Source organism: Taeniopygia guttata, chromosome 1 (genome assembly GCF_048771995.1).
Source record: "Taeniopygia guttata chromosome 1, bTaeGut7.mat, whole genome shotgun sequence".
Taxonomy (NCBI): domain Eukaryota; kingdom Metazoa; phylum Chordata; class Aves; order Passeriformes; family Estrildidae; genus Taeniopygia; species Taeniopygia guttata.
The window spans coordinates 24,018,034-24,036,175 of NC_133024.1; the positions used below are offsets into that span (position 1 = coordinate 24,018,034).

Below are 18,142 nucleotides of genomic sequence, written 5' to 3' on the forward strand. Positions count from 1 at the left end.
GGCCTGTCCTGAGCCACGGGCCATCCCTCTCCCCTAAAACGGACTTTTTGAAACCAGAAAAAATTTACTCCCAACTAAAGCAAGCAAACACCACACACAGGCCATGAAGAAATCTACTGAGCCAATTAACCTCTGTGCATGATCACAGCCTCCAGGAAACGAGTACAGGCAGTAGAGCATTGAAGGAAGGAAAAACAAAACCCTGCACAAAAGTCTTGAGTGGGCCAGCTTCTCTGCACATGCATGGCTAAGTTTTCTCTCAGTCCCCTGCTCATTGAATGAAAACCACATATAACTTACTACTTCACCTCTGGAATTATGAAAATATTCCCTCCCTCAGCATGTTTCTTCAGGGATAATAAGAATTATTAGGGCCAAGGGAATGTGAGGGATCTTTTGAGGACAAATGTTAATAAAAGGGTGACAAAGTTTGTTTTACAGCTCTTGGAGTACACTCTGAGCTAAGAATAAAAAATTACCCTTCCAAATGGTTGATTTGACCCTTTTCAGAGGCATGATTCTAAAGGGAAAAAAATATACTAAAAAAAGGCCACAAAATATATGCATCAGATGGTCTACAGCAGTAATCCTGGCTCCAGCACATAAAACATTTGTTCTGCCACTGGACAAAGCGTAAATCCCATTCTTCTTTCAAAAAAAAAAAAAAAAAGAAAAGATGAAAATCTCCTAAATGATTCAATATTTTATACCCACTCTGTGTGTACTGCAGCCTTGAAAAAGATGCCGCAGCATGACGGGCTTTGGATACTTTATCTTGCTGCAGCAACTGAAGAAGAGCAGTTTTAACACTGACATAATAGTCAGGCATGTGTTTGTTTGGTGGTTATCCACAGCCAGCATTAGGGTGCTGGGGAATGTGTTCTTGGCAGTTCTGCATGTGCGCAGGTTTCATTCCTAATGGGCTCTACTCCATGAACGCATATGTTCCAGGCTATGCCTGGGTGTACTCTGCTCATGCTGGCCCAGCGGGGGGACCAGAGCCGTGTGCATGCTTGTGGCATGTGGCTGTGAGCAGGCACACTGCATGTGTGCACGTGTGTGCACGTGTGTGCACGTGTGTACACGTGTGTGCACGTGGGCTGGGCTCTGAGGCTCTGGTTCTGGCTGCATACAGAGGTGCGCTGCGAGCGCTTTGATTCTGCAGCGTTTGCTACGGCGTGCTGCCATTCTTTTCCCAGCTCACCCCGGTGATAACCACCGATACACATCTTCCACTCCTGCCCCACACTAAAGGATTCACCTTTTCTCTTGCCAGAAAAGTGGCATTTTATGCAACAGTGTCTCCTGTACCAGACAAAGATTGCCCCTACGCTGCACACACCGAGTCCAAGTGCCCCTCAAACACCCCCTACCCAGACTGAACCTCAGTTTAGTCTCCCCTCAGGCCCAGTTCCAGAAAAAAAAACACTTTCCTGGGCATGTGCGTGGACAGCAGCCCCTGCTCTTCATGCCCTCAGGCACTTGGGTACAGCCTGCAGGAGACAGCACTGACCAAGGGACCACAAGGTGGATAATCAACCAAAGAGCCTGCCCTGGGTCATGCTGAACTAAATGCTATTAGCAAGAAACTGCCGGAAGCTGTTGCTAGATGGCTCTGCTTCATGGAAGGAGTTAACATCTTCCATATTCCCACATGGACCATTTCCTTACCATGCCTTAAGGACAGCCACAGACTCCCTTTGTCATGACTAGAAAGATGAAGCTCCGGCCAAAGGAAGCAGCTCTGGCAAACAGTGGTACAAGCAGCCCAAGTTTTGATACGGTGGTATGAGCTACAACCTTGAGGCAGGCAAAATATTCAAACTACAACATAAAACACCAAAAAAAAAGTAGTTTCTGATGTGCAATTCTTGCCTTTTTCTTTTTTCTTTTGTACCTTCTCTACTATTGCAAATCCGGTTATGACTTACGTGTGATGGTAATTGTTAAACTGAACTGGGATCAGAGGAAATACCTCCCACTCCTGGTCATCCAGTAAATCCTACCAAATCCATCTTCTGTGTCACAGCACAGAGCAAAGGTCAGCATTCAGTACAGGAAAAAAGGTGTGCTCTCCTATACAGAAAAACAGTCTCTTGTAATGTACTCTGTTTACTTTATATGGCAAAGCAGAGAGGGAAGGGAGGCTGCAGAAGTGGCTTCTGTGAGAAGACAGCAGGACCCGCTCTCATCTTGGACTGAGCCTGGTTTAGCTGCTCCAAAATGCCATTCCAAACCTGTCACAGTCCAAAGCTGAGTCAACCACTGATGTAAGCAGTGCCTCTGCAATAGCATAATTAAGAAAGAGTGAGAAATAACTGTTCAGCATCTGCAAGGGAGGAGATAATGTAAGAAAAAAAGCCCTGAACAGACCAAGGTCATTGAAGAGGGAGGGGAGAAGGTGCTTCAAATGCAGGAGTGGATTCCTCTGCAGCCTCAGGAGGACCCACAATGCAGGAGGTAGATGGGCCATGGAGGAAGCTGCAGCCTTTGAAAAGCCTCTGCTGGAGCAGGCTCCTAGCAGGAGCTGTGGCCATGGAGTGGAGCCTACACAGGAACAAGCTTTCCATCAGAAGCTACACCCTATGGGGCAATCCATTCCTAAAAATTGTGCCCCATGTGAAGAACGCAGACTGACAGTTCCTGAAGAAATGTCTCCTGTAGGAGGGACTGCACGCTGCAGCAACAGAAAAGCACAGGGAGGAACGAGCACCAAAGTGTTATGGACAGACTGCAACACATATTCCCTGTTCCCCTGTGTAGCACGTGGGGGAGGAAGAAGAGCTGGCAGTGAAGCTGAGCCTGGGAAGAAGGGAGGGGTGAGGAAGATGCTTTTTTTTTTTTTGCGCTCTAATTTATCACTATCCTTCTCTGTTATTAATTGGCAACAAATTAAATTAATTTTCTCAAGTTTAGTCTGTTGTGCCAGTGACAGTAGTTGTCAAGTTATCTTCCTTTGTCCTGCTGAGGAGGAGTGATAGAGCACCTTGGTGGGCATGCAGCAGCCAGCCAAGGTCAGCTCATCCCCACTCCCAAATAAATAATGCCAAGGGAAAAAGAGAGAGAAGCATCTTTAAGCAACTGGCAGTACTGCTGCAGGTGGGGCACACAGAAGCATTCCAGCTGTGTGTAGCTGCTCTGGCCTGTCCTGAGGGCATGGTTATAGAAAGGACAAAGAACCAGTTTTCAGGAAAATGAACATAATTGTTCCTAGGGACATCAGTCAGAGGAGGAGGTAGACTGCACTTCTGAAAAATCAAACCCTCACTCCTCGGACTAAATGAATAAATAATAGATCATGCTGTAATTAACAACAGTTCACTTAATTATGTGTGCTGCAACCAAAGGCAGGGATGCAAGAAGATGCCTTCTTTTGCCTAGAATGCAGAGTGAGACTGTGGCTGGGACTTCCTTTCCAGGGGCATTCCCAGGCCTTAAGTGTCACCAGCAAAAAGAGTGATCTGATTGCTTGGCAGCACAAACTGCCACAGGCTCAAGAGCCACTTCCTCCCCTAGGACATGATGCCATGGACAGTTCTGCTCATGCTGCCTGCCACTCTCTGCTGTCATCCCCACTCCTCCATAAGCCCCCCTCCTCCCTCTGCTACTCATTCCTTTGCTCAACGAGGCTGGCATTTAAGAAACACTTATTCCAATCCATTTCTACCCTTGTACAGCAATTGGGTGTCATTTAGTTTGATTTAGCCAATTTAGTCCTATGAATTAATTGGTTAATAAGCCATCTGTATGCATCAGGTGACAGAGTCGCGCTCTCGCACACACAGACACAGACAAGCTACTCACTTGTCCTTGTTTAATAACAGGCTGTAGGGAGTAGGAGCAGGAGAGGCGTGAGGGGCAATGTCATTCCCATGGGAAAGTGCCAGCAGAGGGATGTGGCCATCACTGCACCGACCTTGACCCCTGAGCAGGGGAACTGCCTGCTTAGGGTGATCCAGACATAACCTACACTGCAGCTGGAGAGGAGCGCCAGCCACAGAACAGCCGCGGGAACCATGGGCATGCTTCGCATTGTATGCTGGGGTTTTTTAAAAGAGCCAGGAAAAGAGGTTTAGTTTAGTTCGTTCTTACCAGACAGTAGGAAATTTTCAGCTGCATTCCCAAACAGCTGAACTTTGTATGTGTGTAGGAGGGGGAGAGGGCTGGGAAGTAGGGAAATAGGAGGGGAGCAAGGTCTAAAGCGTTTGATTTAGATACAATCTCTAATTACGAGAAAAATGTCTCATCTATTTTGATTTCTTTTTAAATGCCAGGAAAAAAGCACCCCTTGCAGGCCCCAACCATTTCAATGTTACATACAACCCTCCAAGCTATTCAACAAACAACAATACAACAAACCAAAATCAAATCCAGCAACATATCCCAACCCACACAACAGAAAACATCAACTGTTCAGACAGAAAAACAACGCTCCCTCCCCTGGCTGCCCATCCATCTCAGCAGCCCTGAGTGCCCCAGAAAGTAGACACGTTTCTCTGCAAACCCTGAAGACTGACAGAGGATTTTCAGACTGAGGGGGAACTGAATTACAGGACAATGGGACCCTTGGGGGAAAACCCTGCCAGTAGCTCCCTCTCTTTTATGCCCTGAGAAATAGCCTCTGTATCAGCCACTGCAACTGCAACAACATCATAGCGGGAAGGGGTCCCTTGCTGGTGTGAGAAGCTCCTGAATGATCTGGTACAGCAAATGCCAGCGCGTGAGCCAGAACCTACAAACCCCAAGCCAAATGGGAGCACTTTGGTGTGACATGCTGGGCAACATACTCCTATTAAAGAATTGTATCACAAGCTTGTGTACTGAATAATTTCCAGTTGAAGGTGCAGACTGTAGTAGGATGCATGGTCCAGCTGTCCTAGAACAAACAATGGGCAGCAGAAAGAGGCCGTGGCCAGGGACACTGCAGGGAAAGAAAATGGGGCTTAGACTGTTGTGGTGCAGAGCAGCAATGCATCCACAAGGGCTCCTCCAGGGCTCACCTGGCTCCTGGCATTTTTCATTATCTGGGAGAGAAATGCGCATGCTGTAGACTTTGAGAGACAGACACAGAGTGAGCAGCGGGGATGTAGCTTTGAGAAGAAAGTGCTTCCCCCCCTCTCCCTAAGGAAAATGAAATTACAGTGGAGTTGGCTTCAAACATATCCCATTAACACAACAGGCTCCACAGGAAGAGTAACATCCTGTGTGTGCTTAAGTGAGGCGCTGGCAGGAGAAGCAAAGCAGGCTGCAACAGCCCCTGCCAGAGAGGAAAGGTGAGAGCGTGGCCTGCCAGCCCACGCACAGCAGGCAGGACAGAGCTTTTTCACTGCCTTTGTGGGGAGCCTTGGAGTCCCTCACTCGGGGTTAATCCCTGAAAAAAAAAACCATTCATTTGCTCTCACTAGCATGTGAGTGTGTGTTTCCAGACACTATAAAACTATCAAACCTGGAGGGAATCTGCCCTGCTCAAACAAGTGGATGCCCTGGCTAAGCCACCTCTGTTCCTTCTACAGCAGGAATGCTTGCAGAATCAATGAGTGAACATACCAGCCTGTCCATAACAAACAATTTCACTTGATCAGTGACCACAAAACCCAAAATGTCCCAGCCTGAACCGAGCAAGTGGTGATGCAGCTTTACAGCTTGTTTAATGGCTACATGGAGCATATCAATCTGACTGCTACAATTTCTTGGTTAGGCAGCTCATGTGCAAAAGGCAGTTACATCACACTTCACAAAAAGTCTGATTTTTGCCAATTGTTAAGGACTCCAAGCTCAAAATGCTAAAACTACTTAGGAGATTCAAGGGTCAGAAAGATTTCATTTTTTTTTTCCTTTCCTAGAAATATCTCACCAATCTGAATTCCTTAACATTCACTCATTTCAAAAAGAGAGACGCCTACGCTGCATGGGAAGACTTGGAAATCTCACCAGCTGCCTCATGGCAGCTCCCAGCACCGAAACACCTTTGAATTGTGTGGCATGCTGTTACCCAAATAACATTAGTCACACGGCCAGCGCTTCTCTCCCTGCAAGCCTCACACATCCAGATGGAGCTGTGCAAATGCTGGTACCAGCAGAGCAAAGGGCAATGGGGCAGCAAGAGAGACCATCACTGCTGGAGATGTGGGTGGCACAGGACAGGGGTGTTAATCCCTAGGATACTGCCTAAGGAGAAAAAGCATTTGGGGATTAGATAGGACTTACAGGGATACTTTGGGGAAAGATCAAAGGAACAAAAAGAAATGACCAAGGTGGTTTGTGCAGGAAAAAGCATGGTAAAACAGAGGGATCAAGGGGCAGTGTGTCAACAGGGTGCTGGTCAGTGCACTCATCTGGCCATGCCCTGTGCCTGATGGGCACAGTCTGTCCTGCCATCTCTTTGAAATTCTATTTCCAGTGTGAAAGGATTGCTCTGTGTGCAAGCACAACAAAGCTGGAATACCAGTGACTGAGGAGCCTAGAGAGCGTGTCTGTTTTTGGGAAACAGAAAACTGGAGCAGCTGTCTGCTGGGAGAACCAGAGAGGCCAACTGTCCATCAGAACAACTGCTGAAAACACCAGCCAAACCGAGCTCTCTTGGTCCTGCCCCTTGTTGTCTCCACCCTCCACATCCTTTCCAGCCTGGGAACCATCTCTCCTAGTTTCCTCCTCTCTTGCCCTCTTTTTTTAATCCTCCTGACAAAACCTTAAACAGTTTAAAAGCATCCCCAACGAGGACGAGTGAACGCAAATGTCTTAGCAAATGTGTATTTGAGCTCCACATGCTCCCAGGGACGGCGTAGTAATAAAAACCAATTAGATAACGCTCAGCAGTTACAGTGAGAGGGAGTGGTACAATCTTACCACAACTAATAGGGTTTTTAATAATAGATAGGTCTCTCTGTGCAGTGCTGGAGAAGGGAAGCCAAAGTGGTTTCAGTTACATTGCATCTTTCTGCCCAGTGAATTTGTGTGGAGGATTAATATTCTGTGAAAGTGGGGATTAACTCACCCTCCATGCTTACTGCTTGTACCGAGAGATCCCTGCAGGGTCAGGTCTGGGCTCCCTATGATGGTGCAGAGTGGGGGAATCTCATGGGCTCACACCCATATATCCTCACAAGAGGACACAAGTCCTACAGGTACCAAGTTTTGAGCAGCTCAGTAATGAAGAAGCCACTTCTTCCATGTGCCTGAAGTGGGTCAGTATCAAGGGCAGGGTGCCACAAAGCCCCCTGCCTGCATCCCTTCCCGCTGCCTTCTGTTTACAAACCTTCACTTCATGCCTCCTTGCTCAAAACACAAACAAAAGCCATGGAGGGCATTTTCTTGTTGTCATAGAAACAGTTATTATAATATCAAACTTACTTAATTCATCATTCTTCCCTCTCCAGTAACTTGCAACAGCTTGGTGTTTGATGGGAAGGCTACACTGTGAGAGAAGGAAAAGGGCAGGCAAAAGAGCCCTGACAGCTTCATATCCTGCCCTTAAGATCTAGCACCTCTGCAGTTGCCCATAATCTCCTTTCTATAAGCATAAAAATTCTTTCTTTCTTTTCTTCTCTTTTCTCCTTCTGCCTTGTTTTCTGTTCTTTGGAGTGTCACATCATTTACATTTATGAAAGAATTTTCCAGGGGATGCAGAGATAGTTCAAATTGTCTGTGATCAGATCAACCTTGTGCATAATACATTTGTATGAAAATAAACTCCCTGGGGCCCACACTCGTGGCTGAAAGTCTCTGTAATGAAGTATTTTACTCTAATTTAGTTAAAGATGATGGAGATAGGAATGAGTGAATGCCTGCATGCATATAGAGGAAGGGAAGACAGGCAGGATACTACACACACACAAAAAAGCCAATAATTATAAGATTGCACGCTAGCTGGGAATACTACTGAAGTACCTCGTTATTACAAGAAGTTAACTTCTCAACTCTTCCTTCAGAAAATCAGTCCTTCTCTATAGGACTTATTACAGACAAGGTCTGGACAACATGCTAGCCCCCAGAAGGGTTAGGCAGAAAACTAATTTCTATCCCATACCACTTATTAATGTCATTCCCATACCACTTATTAATGTCATTCCTATTCCACAACCAGACCGAGCCAAGACCACACTGGGATAATGACCTTCCCTGCTCCCCGCTCTGTAACAAATGTGAAAGCATGACCTCACCCCTCTGCAACATTAGCCTCTGTTTTCCAGCCTCTGCTCAATTCCATTCAGAAGGATGTCTTCCCCATAGGGCTCCTTCCCATGTCTCCGGTCCCAGCTGAGAAATGTGGCTTCCAGGTTTCTGGCTACTACTGTGTGGCCTCGCTGGCTTGGTGTGGAGGTACTTAAACCTGGAAATGTGAAACTGTTCCTGGCAAAACCTTGCAGAAATGGTGACAATTCCACACAAGGTTTCAATTAACTGGTATTTTCTACGGATAACACTTTTGCCTGCACACAAAAATATCAAATATCAAAAGATCTGACTCTTAACAAAGCTTGAATGATGTCAATGAGCCTTGGATCAAGTCAAGCACAACTGCAGACAGCTGTGTTCTAGTACACTTTGCCATTGACTTTCTATGGTACTTTGCATAAACCTCTTCTCTCTGTTTTGTTTCCCCAGCTGTTCCATGATGGACAAACTTACCTCCTGCTCAACAGTAAACCATGAGATTTCACAGATCAGCCTGCCAGGGTTCCAGCCACAGACTGAGAATACCAAAGGACATCCTCAGATGCACCAGGTATGGAGAGGACAGGAAGGGGACACCAATTTGCCACTGCTTCAGTTCCAGAGGATCATGTCCTCCAACTTCTTTATTCCATCACTGCAGACCCAGTACTTCCCCATCTTTGAGGGATATGAGAAAAATGCAAATTAAAGCTATCAAAGGACGGGAGAGGGAAAGATGTAGAGACATTGAATGCTAGGAGTTCCTGATAAGGTGTACAGGAAATGGCATGATTGAAGGTGCACAAGGAAAACCTGTTTGCAGAAGGCAGACAGCATTCCTAGCCAGGATTTGTTGTAAGTGTACATTTCCCTGAAAAATTTTGTTGAGTGGATCTGCTTCAGATATCATTGGTGCTGTGCAGGAGTCTCACATGTTTAGATCAGGATGAGTACCCCACGTTTTTTTCCAAAGGCTATGTCACATGGGAACAACAGAAAAAAAAAAAAAAAAAAAAAACAGAAAAAAACCACAAAACAACAACTTTCTAGGATGTGGATGCAGATCTATATGTAGTATTGAAGTACTAATTTTACCTGGCTCTTTTTTTTTTGTTTTTTTCCATTTTTTACCCTGGGGTAAAAAAAATAATCAACTCTTCTTCCTAGATAGGCATGGAAAAAATTCACATGTCCCAGTGAAATCTTGATCTTCCACCTGGAGAGAGACATGATCAGCTCTTCTGAAACTACACAAAATACACCTTGAAAATGAAGGCAAAGGACTAAATCCATTCCTGGCAAGAAGAAGGTGCAACTCCCTTTGAAGCAAGAGAAATCAGTGCTGCTGAATTTGTCTGAGGGAGATAAATACTAATAACCAGTCCTTCCCAGAGGACAATCTGATAACACTGAAGTTGACACCCACAAACGTCAGGCAGGATATATTTCCTCCTGTGTGCCAGTATCTAAGCTTATCACCCTATTTGCTTCTTCTCTCCCAAGTCATTTCCCAGGGTCAAAGGCTATCGTGGGGCTCTAATTAGAATGCCATCATAATGAGCTGACACTTAAATCAGCCTGCCAGTGGCTAAAGAAAATTAACCTTAGAGTCAAATGAGCTCCAGTCTGGGAGCTCATGTCACGAGGGGGCAACAGACACTTGCAGAGCTGATGTGCATGGTGGAGACACAGAGAGCTAAACCCAGCATTCCTTTTAACCAGGAGATCTACACTGGGAAAATCACCTATCCTAGCTGTCTCTGGTGCACAAATAAAACAGTTTCCACTGAGCTTTGTACCCTGTGCTCACTGTGCCAAGCCAAGGAGAAGTCAACAGGAAGAGGGTACCCAGGACAGCAACTTCTTTTGGGCTCCTTGAGAAAGGATACAGCTTGAGCTCATACACGCCTACAAACGTGTCACATGTGATAAACCATATCAGTTGCCATGAATGACTTTGTCATTATGACTGTGATAATTACATTGTTATTATGCAAGGGCTTAGACTGCAAATAAGGGCAGGTGTTTCATCCAGCTCAGGCCCTGTAAAGCTTAGAAAACAAATAAACAGTATGAGAATATCCCTTGCTGGTTAATAAATAGGAGGATTCACAAGGATGAATATACACAAAGGAATAATCTCACTCCTAAACTTGCACTTTCTCTTTGCCACTGGTGCCCCTGCAACTGTACTGCCCCTTCCTACATTTTGCTCCTATTTCTCCCTGCACCATCTTTTGGCAAAGCTCACAAAAATGCTGTACTGCCAGTGAGTTTTGAATACGTTCTGCACAGTCAATCATAGTTTTTCCCCAGTGAACCCAGATATTCCCTTTAGTACCATTTTTCTTTGCATCCTGAAGGCACCCAGTAACCTAGAGATCTAATCCACTGTGTGTTACTCACAGGTACCAGAGAATCCATGAAGACTTACTGCCCTCCTTAGAGCTGAACTGCCAGTGCTATAATTTCCCATGACATCTCTTTTATGTCACTGCACTTGACAAATACCTTGCGCCTCTCCACAGGTATTTAGAAAATCCTGCCAATGCAGGCATACAGAACACACAAATGGACATAACATCTCCATCTATTCAAGACAGAGCTGTGCAGCAAAACCAAGAGATTTTGCTAACCAAATCTAGCCACAGAGCTGCCCTCATATAGCAGATTCAGCCCTATCTTCCTTGCCACAAGAGGACATATTTTCCTTCAATTAAGATCAATACATCTCAGAGGACAATTTAAACAACCCTCAAATCATTCTCAGTGTGTTTCTAGTACAACCATGACTGACCTTTCTCTAAAGAGGAAGTATCCAATTGAGAACCTTGGGAGAAGACTCTACCCTTACTACATCATAAAGTTTAAAATGGGACCAACTCTTTCAGAGTCAATGCAGCAATAAGAAATTTACAAAAAGGATGCTAAACAGTAGAATTTGTTGCAGGGTCATTTCCTAAAAGGAAATCTGAAGCCCCTTTCTTTTGCAAAAGTATCCTATGAAACACTTGCTTCCTCTGTTGCCAATGACACCTTCAGCTAACTGTTCCTGAAAGACTGTCCAACACCTCTGTGAATTCTTCTCCAGCTAAGGTCCTTGTTTATTTCAGGATTTGACTGCACTACAAAGGTCGAGTTGCTTCCTTCTTAAGAACCGTGAAAGTCCAATGGGCTCAGTGTTACAGCTTCCAAATTAAAGGGCTAGGAATTTAAACTGTTAAACCCATCTTCCACCTCCTGTAAGGTCCTCTGAGGTCTTCATGCCATAGGGACTGTGATACACAAGTACAAAAAAATCAGAGAGTAGTTATCGTGATTTTTAAACCTAACATTATTTGCACAAGGGTACTTTAAAAATGGTATCATTTTCTGTTTATGTTCAGCTATATAATTTGTTGTTTTGAAAGTATTCCTAAATTGCAGGATTCAGACACAAGTCATTCATTTTCTATACCTGCTTAAGTGTTCATGTTCATGTCCCATGAGGCTTCAAGATGTTCATTGGCTTTTTGTTGTTAGGGTTTGCTTGTTCATTTGGTTTTTTTGTTTGGTTTTGTGTTTTGTTTGTTTTTTAAAATAATGCTATTAACCCATGGAAGGAGTTATAATGAAAAGCATGAAATTGTAACTTTTACCTTGACCCAAATGTCTTGAACATAGAGGCAGGTAACAATAAGGACAGTGTGTCTCACTCTTTTTGTCAGGCACAGACTGGGGAAGACAGTGCTGATTGTTTCTAAGGTATATGGTAATCTGTAAGACAGTCTCATGTTTTGGGGCAGCAAGACAACTGATTTTGAGATGGGACATTTCTGAATATCAGCTTTGAAAGGAAAGTAATTTTAAGGCTTTTTTTCCCCCTTGTAGCTTTCTTCTTCACTCACCAAATGTTGTAATATATGGATCCAACAGATGGTGTGATCTCTTCTTCCCTCTCTCCCCTCAAGTCAAAAAGAAAAATAGTAAATACCACTATAAGCACTTAATGCACAAATAAACCATTGCAGTATAAGAAAGAGGAACTTGTGACACTTCAAAATTCAGGCACTTCAAAATAAACAAGATGTAAGAAAAGACAGGTCCTCATCCGAGTCATAGTTCCACACAGAAAAGTGGCATCTCTTTGTCTTCCTTCTGACAAGAAACCGTTTTCTCCATTCTCCCAAATAAACCTCAGGCTATTGGAACACCACTGACATTTTCTTTAAAGAGTTTTTAATTAAAGTAACAAAGTATGCCACATTCAGTATTTGTCAGGCATTAGGAAAGGCTACTAAAATTACCACTGAGAGGTCTATTAAATATCATCATGCACTCCCAGAGTAACCAATTACAGACAGTGTGAAAGGTTCTCATTCACTCATCCTGAAAAATCCTTTAACTTTTCTTTATTTACTTGCATCAAATAACCAAGGTTAACAACATGTTGCTATTCAGTACCTGTCCTGCAGAACAGGCAGGCATTGCCCCACTGCCCCCAATAGCACCAAACAGTTTGCTGGCATCTTGGAGCTGAGGAGCCAACCTGACAAGATTTCTGTTACTTTTTTTTTTCTTTTTATTTATCCCTCTGCCTTCTATACATGATGTTCCCTGTTTGCTTCACTTGGACACTTGGGCAGAGGCCAGGGGAATACACTGAACTTGGAAATAAAACAGGTACTCAGCAATCCAAATCCAAAAGCTTGAGCTACTTAGAAAACTGCAAGCCCTTTGAGAAAATCCCAGGAAAAATCAGGAAAACCTTCCTGATCCACATTTGAACAGCACCTCAAGGAGCAGAATGATGCTGGGTAGCTGCTGTAACTGCTGGCTACAGTGACTGCCGTAATTAATACAGAAAATGACTTGGAAATGAAATTTTCTTTTAGTAGAGGATGGCATCAGAACAAAACCAACGATGGTGGTTTGTTGGGTGGACAGAGTAGGAACAAGACTTGTGCCATTCATCATGGACCTTTTATTCAGTGCAAAAGGAAGTCACCTGCTCCCAGACCCATGTCTCATGCCAGTCACATCCAGGCGCACAGAGTATGCCCAGATACATACTGTTGGGCTTGCTAACGGCAAGGTCAGGCAGAGTGACCTTGAAGCCACCCAGGGAGCACTCAAAATTCAACAGAGACATACCCAGACACAACTGGTTGCTCCCCATACTTTTCCATTGCCCAGAGCAAGCACCAGTATATTGCTCATCAGTGCAGCCCAGCTGAGAGGGCTGACCATGAGGAGAACAGCCCATGTGCTGATTCAGTCTAAATAGGACTTTCCAGCAGGAATCTGGAGCAATCACAGTGAATGATGTTGCTGCTCACCTTGTGCACGAGATAGAGCAGTTTCCCCACTGACCTTTTCAGTGCTTATGAGGAGGGCAAGCATTTCAGCACCTACACCACCTGCGAATTTGGTATTCCCCTCAAGGATATAAAAAATTAGGTCAGAGGTTTTTTTCTTCCCCTTGCATTCCTGCAAAGCACATTAGAGCTCAAATCCTCAAGACAAAGCATTATTATTATTGTTGTTATTTTTTATGGTGGAAAAAAATATTAATGTTACAAATAGCTGCCATTAGCAGAAGCAGAGCTGCATATTAATATGCACATGGGTGTCTCCACTGTCAGGAAGCAGAGAGGCCCCAGAGGCCCTGCTTTCACTGGGGAAAATGATGATGGCATTAGCTCTAATGATAACGATAAGGGAGCTGCCATAAATGATTTGACGATTTCTTTCATATTCCTGTTCGGGCAAAGACTTCTTCCTTGCTCCCCAGTGTCCACAGAAGGATGCTGATGGAACAAACGGCAGCTCAACTGATTTATTTAATTTCACCACAGCTTTAGGGTTTTCTTAAAAGTGCCAGCATCTTGGGTCATGTGACTAAGGAATTCATTTAAATCCTTTCAGATAAATTGCTAATGGCCAAGATTTTGGAGAACCAGCTACTAAATAAATGGAATTCCACATCTATTTATGATTTTTAAAACCTCGAGTCTTTTTGGACTAAGGATACTATTATATCAAAGGACAGCAGGAGATATGAAGGAAAAAAATAAGAGATATGAAAAAAATAACCAGCAAATAAAGTTGTCTCTGATGTAACATGTTCTCAACCCAACCACAGCCTGCCTCTCCCTTCACTTACTCTTGTCCCTGTGTATGCATTTAGGATGCAACAGCAGAACTTTGTGACTGTGCTATGAATCAGATAAGAGAACAGATCTGGCTGAAGAGTAACAAAGCAAAAGAGAGCACTGAGGGGGACTTCCTACAGAGAGGCTTTGGATGTGCTCAGCAGCACACACCTGCACAGAGACATGCTGGTACAGATGAGAGGGCAGAAAAGCGTGGGCTAGGCTGCTCCTCTTACTGAGAAAATGCACACTGGACTACAGAAAGAGATGCAGAGGGAAGATCTGGGTTCCTGGGGCCCATGTGTCAAGACACTGTCACACCCTGTTTTGGCTCTTCCAGCTGAGATTCCTGTTTTTCTTTAGGCCAGAGGGAAAGCTGAAATTGCTATCCCCCAGCTGTGACGTTGAGGCATTGGTTATGCAATAGGACTTGGCTACAACAAGTGCAAAAGCATTTCTTTGCTGAACTCTGCATCTGAACAGGGACACAAGATGATTCTCTCTGGCTCTGTAGCTTCTGAACTAATTACACAGCTTTGTGAGATGCCACTGCACAAGGTGTCTCTTCTCTGGAATTGTCTGTCATGGCTACAATGTGCAACAGGGATCTGAATACATTAAAGTGTCAAGGAGGTGGGGATTCTAGGTTTTGGTCTGTCAGCTTCTGTGCTGAAAACCCTATTGAGTTCAGCTAATATACTACACTATCCGCTTTTCGGTTTTCTCGTTTGTTCGTGTGATGTACATCCTGAAGCTCATCAGAGGGAAATGTCAGCTTTACACCAGCAATAATATTCTTTGCAGCAAACTCAATCCAAAGGGACGAGCCAAAGACACAAAGAGCCCTACAGAAGACGCAAAGAGCCCTACAGAAGACTGCCCCAGATAAGATGGCCAGATGAAAATTCTTGATACAGAGAAAAATCCAAAGGTTGGCATGCACAGGCCAGTAGCACAGGTGTTATGGAAAGACAGCCTGCCCCACTCACATGCTTCAGGATACAGGGCACAAGCCTCACAATCTGCCTCTCAGGTAATATCTGCCCCAGATAATACAACAGCAAATAGAGGCATTTTTGCATTACAAAACAGCCATACTTAAGCTGCAAAACTGGTGGACTCAAGATGGAAGACATCAGGGTACTACAAAACATAAATTCTATTTGTTCTTCTTTTCTGTTCCTTACTCTCTTTCCCTTAGACTTAGTTGAGTGTTTCAAGCTAGTATCTCGAACTCAGCCCGCACATAGCTTCTTAAATGCTTATTATTCTATCTGGTCTGCTCAGAAGAATGTTTTCTTATCCATTTCCTTGTTTGGAAACCGAACTTCAGTCATCCAACAGAATTCCTCTGCAGAGACAGCAGGACTATCCCAGCATGAATGGAACATAATGATGACCATGCTTGGGAAATGCCACATTACCATAAACCTCCACTTTTGGACATAACCAGAACAAAGGGCAGTTTTGTATTTTGCTAGCTAAACTCAGTAAGGTAGTGCAGATAATCTAGAAAGCTTCTCTAAACAGGGGCTCAACACTACAATTGTAAGCAGAAGCACATACACACACTGCACAAATGATATAAATTAAAACCAGCTATTCAATACTGTCTCCTACTGTGAAAAGTTAAAAGAATTAAACTAATATATGAAGTCTGTTTGATGTTTCTGTACAACTAGACTTTATACGTATACACAAAAGTCTGTAGTTCACTCGCACTTGGATTTCCAAACATGTAATTTGCTGGTCTCCCACACCAGCATTATGTGGTCTACCACATAATGCCTGTGGGCTTAAAAAGAGGAGGAGCAACCCTGAATCATACACTGTTTGCATGATCCTGGAAGCCAAATGCACAAACCCAAAGCTATTCTCTGGAGAGCTGTAGGGCTCAGCATGTAACAAGGTAGATGGTATAGAGGCAGCTGTAAGGAACTTGAAAAGCCACAGAATGAACTGCAGCTTGCTGCATGCTAAGTCCATACAGACATAAATCTTGATTTCAAATGTTGTCATCAAGACTTCAGTGCCAAGTGGAAATAAGAGTGATAAAAATATATTTTCAGAAGCACTTTGTCAGGCTCGGGTCATGCACCACAAGAACGTGGTGTCTGAAAGGGGAATCAGCCTGGCAGGCACACTTTCTACAGCCTGGTGTTCCCACACAACTTGCAGTTGTACACAGGCACTGCAGTCACCACAAGACAGGAATTGTACAAGTGCCTGTTCCAAGACCAGCACACCCTTCTGGCACCCATGCTAAAGAGAGAATGCATAGGTAATGCTCAATGATCTCATTATAAACCAGCCTGGGGGAGAGGAATAGTGACAAATAAAGATTAGATACGCCTTTGACTGCAGATCACATTCCATTAGCCAGGCCAGGACAGCCATGTACATATCTATGCTGTAAGCACCGCAACACAGGCAGTGATTTACTGACAAGGTATAAAGCAATGCAGCTTAACCATCCCAATCACTGGATCACACAGTCACAAGACATCTCTTTTTCCAACAATTTTTCTAGCAAAGACTTACGAACAGACAAGAGAGCCATGAACACCTGAGGGTGGACATCCTTCACTGTGGCCTCTGAGCCAAGGAACACATCACCTTCTCAGTCCATCATGCCCCAGTCAACCGTTACTCTATGCATAGGAAAATCAAAGCTTCACTTACCTAGAATACAAAAAGAGAGAGAAAATATGGTTAGTGGATATCTCTGAAACATACAGATGCTGCTTATCTTTATTTCCCAGGTGATTCCTACATCCTGGCACCTTGTTAGGAGATTCCTGACATATTAAGAAACAGGAGTGATCTATGACAGCTCTCTTAGCACGGCCACTCTCTCTCTTCCCTGCTGTAATTGGTCTGTGGTGCCATTTAATTTTATACAGATTATTCATTAAGAAAAGCAAAATTGAGCAGGTGTTTTCATCAACATCTTGTTCTATTTTAAAAAATAGGAGAGAGAGAAGGAGAGAAAGAAGCTCCATAACAACATTAACCACACGGATGGGCACAAATTATTCTGACTGTGAGCAGCAGGGTGCAGGTCTTGAAGTCTACCATGAGAAACTGCAGCAAGAAAAGACCTTATTAAGGCAAGGATGGATTGAGTCACTCTGCCTTGTGGTTTTCTCATGTACTATCTTAACTATACCTGCAATGAAAAGCATTTGTAGTCTTGGTTTAGGCAAAATAGGCTCTGCCATGGGATGGAAGTAGGAAAGAGATGATATTGAGGTCAGTGCCGTCCCTGCATTTTGAGATTTTCCTGAAAACAAAGCATCTTGGTGTGTGTTGGAATCCTGGATGCTGAGAATTTTAGACTTTCTGTGCTGAAAGGCACAAGCCCACAAGAGAACACTGCATTTGACCTGAGGCTGTGGAGAAGACTTTAAAAAATTGATTGATAGTACTGGGATTATGGGGGGGTAGTTGGTTAGAAGTGTGTAGTATGATAGGGTGGAAAACTTAGTGTTTGAGGTTTTAGAATAGAGAAATAAATATGAAGCAAGATGGAAGTTTTAGGGTGGAGACAGGTTTCTCTTCTTTACCTTCTTCTTCCTTCTTCTTCCTGGGTTTGGGTGACGTTTTGTGATTGGACAGAAAAGTCTGCATTGCGGGCTTCGAGGAATCAGTTATTGGGTTAAAAGGGAAAATAATCTAGGTGTCCTTTCTTAATTGGATAGTTTAGTTTTAAAAGACCTTGTAACAAGAGTTAGTTAGCCATTTTGTGCCTTGCTGATGAAAAGCTGCCGAACTCATGGTCGTGAGGCTGTTTCACTGATAAGAAATAATAAACACCCGAGTCCGAACACAGAATGCCTTCTCAAGTGCCTTCA

The 18,142-nt window shown here is 44.0% G+C and overlaps 1 protein-coding gene and 1 long non-coding RNA gene across 3 annotated transcripts in view; both read right to left on the minus strand.

Moving 5' to 3' along the window:
- The window catches only part of LSAMP (limbic system associated membrane protein), a 1,013,191-nt gene that overhangs the window by 859,287 nt on the left and 135,762 nt on the right, over positions 1–18,142 (minus strand). The window lies entirely within an intron of this gene.
- LOC140685243 (uncharacterized) overlaps positions 5,819–18,142 on the minus strand; it is a 114,823-nt gene continuing 102,499 nt past the window's right edge. The window contains exon 2 of the long non-coding RNA XR_012058552.1: positions 5,819–16,970. This is a non-coding gene — a long non-coding RNA (uncharacterized lncRNA). The remainder of the gene's footprint in view (positions 16,971–18,142) is intronic.